The sequence below is a fragment of the Schistocerca serialis genome, unplaced genomic scaffold (assembly GCF_023864345.2).
Source record: "Schistocerca serialis cubense isolate TAMUIC-IGC-003099 unplaced genomic scaffold, iqSchSeri2.2 HiC_scaffold_617, whole genome shotgun sequence".
NCBI classification, from domain to species: domain Eukaryota; kingdom Metazoa; phylum Arthropoda; class Insecta; order Orthoptera; family Acrididae; genus Schistocerca; species Schistocerca serialis.
In genome coordinates, this window is record NW_026048208.1 from 57,501 (window position 1) to 62,500 (window position 5,000).

General features: G+C 59.9%; 1 pseudogene; it reads right to left on the bottom strand.

Moving 5' to 3' along the window:
* Window positions 1–5,000, bottom strand: part of LOC126448625 (large subunit ribosomal RNA) — a 10,050-nt pseudogene that overhangs the window by 2,755 nt on the left and 2,295 nt on the right.

Here is a 5,000-nt window from a genome sequence, read left to right on the forward strand (position 1 = left end):
GCAACCTGCAAGCACCTGCAGGGCTTCATTAGATACTGTTCTGCATGCCCTGGTCATTTGTAGCAGAAAAGGTCTCTGTATTGCAAATAGGATCCTTTGGATGTATCTGTTGTTTGCTCTATCCCCCCATGCTGCAGCACCGTATCGACATATTGAGAGGCAAAGACCGCTGTATATTAATTTCAGGGACTGTCGTTTGAGACCCCATTCTGTTCTCGTCACTCTTACTAGTGCGCCTGAGATTGCACCAAGTTTCTGTTGCAGTCTTCTTGCATGCTGGGTGAAGGACAGTTTTTCATCGAGGGTGACTCCCAGATACGTGAATTCAGAGACAAACCTGATATTCTGTCCTTCAAATTTTATTTGTGGGGGCCTTTCTCTATCAAAATGACCTTTTAGTGTCATAGCTACAGTCTTGGGTCTGGAGATCTGTAGCTTATTTCTTTTGGCCCATTCCCCAATCGTTTCAATGGCTTGTGATCCTTTCTCCTCAAGTTGCTTCCTACTGTTGCCTTTTATCACGATGGCGAGGTCGTCGGCATATGCCACCTTCATCCATTTATCTCCATCATCTTCCTTCACTATTTCATCAAACACAAGGTAGATAGGGACAGCAGGAATCTCGTTAATCCATTCATGCGCGTCACTAATTAGATGACGAGGCATTTGGCTATCAACAGCCGTCTTTATTCAAAATAATTTGAATAACACATAATATATACATATATAGTGCGTGGCAGGTGTTTGACGCCATGTCCGCCACCGAGGTGGGGACTTACAGGGCGGTGCCACAAGATACAAGTATAAAACTAACATACACATATACATATATATTAGTGCGGAAGAACAACAACAAAAACACAAAATAAAGACACAAAGAAGGAAGAACAAAGACGGTTTATTCCTCCTGTGGATAGGCCCCAGGAGTCAAGGCGAAGAAAAATAACCAGCAGCCTAGCCGACGCCGACACGCTGCTTCGGGCTAGGAGCCGTCATACGCTCGAAAATCTTGTAACTTTTGCAGCAGCTCTGTAGTGTTCTTGTGCTCAGCACCGCCAGTTCTCGGGGTCGGAAGCCTAAGGCGGCGAGATCCCTCGCCGACGCTGGAGACCATACACCCCTCCAGTTCAACGTCGCGGTGGACACAATCACCTCCTCAACGTCACGGTGCAGGTTGGAGATGGCACGCCGGATGGACGGCGTGTCGTAGTAGGCCGCCTTCTGGGAGTGACACCAGTCGAGCCGGAGGTGGTCTCCGACTATCTGGGCGTCGACCACGCGGGCGATGCCGTCTTTGACCGCCACCACGTCAGGCTTGCGGATGCCCTCAGATGTTCGGAGGTGGGGCTCCACAGAGACATTGAAGCCCCTCTGCGCGAGTCCACGGGCGACATAACGCACTACAGCGTCATGGCGCTTGACCCGGGACCCGTGCGTCCGAAAGCAAGCCTGAAGTACGTGGTTGGCGGTCTCCACGGCCTGGCATCCCGCGCGGCATCTGGTGTCCGCCTCCCGCCCGCGACTGCGCCGTGCCTTCGTAGGGAAGGCGTTGATGCGGGCGCGGAGGGCGTCGATGTATTCACGCCCAGATAGCAGGCGACTGGTGTCGGCGACCCACTGATGTTGGCCACTGACGGCGGCAGAAGATGACAGCGCCGCACCGTCAATGGCGATGTGTAGGCGCGCCGCCCACATTTCCCCAACCTGCGTTGACGATTTGAGGAGGTGGCCCTCCCACATTAGGTGGCGCTCCAGCACCTCGATCTCACGCTGCACCTCATCCATGCCTGCACCGTCGCAGGCTGGCCCTATCTTCTTCAGCGCCAGGAGACGGGACCGACGGAGGGTCGGACCCATCCATCGGCAAGATGGAATGCCGAGGCCCCCCTGGGCAACAGGAGCGTGGAAGTATCCCAGGGGGGTGTCCGCCGGAAGGCGGAACCATCTCCTGACGGCGGCCCGGATGGTGACGTCGGCCGACTTCAATGCACCCACCCGGGTGCGGCTGAGGGCCAGCCCGTGGTACAGGCCAGGGAGAAGTACGTTGGTGAGAGCGTGGAGGCGCTGTTGCGGCTTCAGCGGAGCTCGGGAGATGACGTCAAGCTGCTCCACCAGGTGGCGACGTGGATTGAAGACGCAGCGACCCGCCGTGGAAAATTGCAGCCCCAGGTACCGGAAGGTTTCACCCACACGCAGGGCAGGCATGGTGGTATTGCCTGCTGTGAAGGTGACATTGCTGTCCACCTTCACCTTCTTCTCGCGCCCTGACGCGACTAAGGCGAGGGTGAAACACTTCCGGGCGTTGATCTGCAGCCCCAGGTGGGCGAGGGCTGCGGTAGCTGCGTCGATGAGGGACTGCAAGCCCCTCGGGGTCGCTGCAAACAGCAAGACGTCATCTGCAAAGGCCGCAGCGTTGACTCTGCGACCGAGGATCCGAGCTCCGATGTGGGAGGGCAGTTGGCCTAAAACGTAGTCCACCGCAAAGTTGAACAGGAGGGGGGAGAGGGGATCGCCCTGGCGAACGCCCCGTGCTGGCTGCACAGACACGCCCACGCCGGCGCCGTCCGCTATCACTGTCGTGCTGCCCTCGTAGCACCGCTCGACGTACTCGACAAAGCAATCCGGTAGGCCATGCGCCTTCAGCACAGGGCGAAGGGCAGCATGATCCACCGAATCGAATGCCTTCGAAACGTCGATCGATGCCACAAAGACAGAGCGGCAGGAGCGAACTGCGTCGGTGAGAGCAGTGTCCAAGATGAAAGTATTTTCCAACATCCCATCCCGAGGGATGAATGCCCGCTGACGTTCGTCCACAGCACAAGCGCGCATCAGGCGTGACGCGAGAACCTTGTGAAAGGTCCGCGCCAACACCGAGCAGACCGTAATGGGGCGAAAGTCAGCGGGGGATGTTGGTGCAGCCGTTTTCGGGAGAAGGGACGTCCGCGCGCGAAGCAGGCGTTCCGGGAGGGCGCGGGCCAGAAGGAAGAGATTCATCACTTTCACCAGGACTTCGTGCGGCAGGCGCCGCAACTCCGCTGGGGTAAGGCCGTCCGGCCCGGCCGCTGATCCCCTGGGCGGCAACGCGGCGGCGACCTCCTCATGTGTGACCGGCCCCCATAGGCACTCAAGAGCGACAGGCTCCGAGTGCGGGAGGAGGCGGTCACGAATGAAGCCCGCGGTGGAGACGGGCTTCTTTGTGAAGAGGTCCGCCCAGAAGTCCAGCAGACCAGGGATGGCAGGTGGCGGCTGGAGCAGGGTGCCATCCAAGAGGCCGCGCACGCAACGTGCACGCGACCGTCGGAAGGCATCCTGCGTTCTCGCGTACTCCCAGCGGCGCCGCTTGCGCTTCTGCGTCGGCGGCGCGGCAGGCGGCCGCTTCGATGGTTGGCGCGGCCGCTGTGTCCTGGTGATCGATCTCTCCCCTCTGGACCCGACCGACGCAAGGGCATCCGGGAGCATGCCCAGGATGACATCGGGCGGCGTGCCCCGCCCCAGACCTATGACACGATCCAGGGCAGAGAAACGCTGGGCGGAAGCGGGTAGCCCCGCCAGATGCTCCCAGATGGCGGCGTCAGTCGGCCCCTCCGGCGGCGGCCCGGTGGTGTCGGCCGCGAAGTCCTCGGCTGCGTCGACGGGCGGCGCAGCGGCCTCGCCCGCGTCTGGCAGCGGGCTCGCTGCTCCCCGGCGGGACGCCGGCTCTTCCCCCCGACCGATCTCAAGCGCCTCCATGAATTGGCGGACAAGCTGCTTGTGGGCAGCTTGCCGCCGTCGGCACTTGATTGCCTCAAGCGTTCGGTCGGGGAACATCCTGATGAGCTCTTGATTTACAAAGAAGAACCGGGCGTCCCTCTCGAGGAACAGTTCGGCCTCCGCCTTGGCGAGCGACAGGACTTCTTCCTCCGTCCACCTCGCGCGATGTCTCTCCGTGACGATCTCCGCGTTGGCGGCCGCAGGGTGTTGGCGGCGGCGATGGACCCCGAGACCGTTCTTGGTGGTGAAGCTGCGGTGGCACTCACTACAGGCGTATACAGCTGCAAAAGTTACAAGATTTTCGGCACGGCCGGTTGGCCGGCTAGGTGCTGGGGGAGTTGGGGTGGCACCTTCAGCGGAAGGGCCACCACTTTTTCTCTGAATACTGCCCCCAACTAAAAAAGGGATAGTGCGAGGGGGGGCTGGTAACCCCCCCAAGCCCCTGGTGCGGTCTTCCACTCTGCGAAAATCAGCGGGCCCACGAGAAGGGGAGAAGACCGCAGGAGAGGAGAGGCTAAGAGGGCTAGGCCCATGTATTGCGCATCACTCTCCCTGTAACCATAACCCAAGGAAGGCACCTCGCAGCAGCAGCACGACTACATCAAGACCGCACTTCGAAAAGCCAAGTCCGGATGCAGCCACACCGCCGCCACTTGGCCACCTTAAGAGAGTCATAGTTACTCCCGCCGTTTACCCGCGCTTGCTTGAATTTCTTCACGTTGACATTCAGAGCACTGGGCAGAAATCACATTGCGTCAACACCCGCTAGGGCCATCGCAATGCTTTGTTTTAATTAGACAGTCGGATTCCCCCAGTCCGTGCCAGTTCTGAGTTGATCGTTGAATGGCGGCCGAAGAGAATCCGCGCACCCGCGCGCCCCCGGAGGAGCACGCTAAGGCGGACGCGGCCTCGCAGCAAGGAAGATCCGTGGGAGGCCAAGGCACGGGACCGAGCTCGGATCCTGCACGCAGGTTGAAGCACCGGGGCGCGAACGCCGCGCAGGCGCGCGCATCCTGCACCGCCGGCCAGCACGAGGCCGACCAACGGCGAGAGCAGACCACGCCCGCGCTAAACGCCCGCACTTACCGGCACCCCTACGGCACTCACCTCGCCCAGGCCCGGCACGTTAGCGCTGACCCACTTCCCGACCAAGCCCGACACGCCCCGATCCTCAGAGCCAATCCTTATCCCGAAGTTACGGATCCAATTTGCCGACTTCCCTTACCTACATTATTCTATCGACTAGAGGC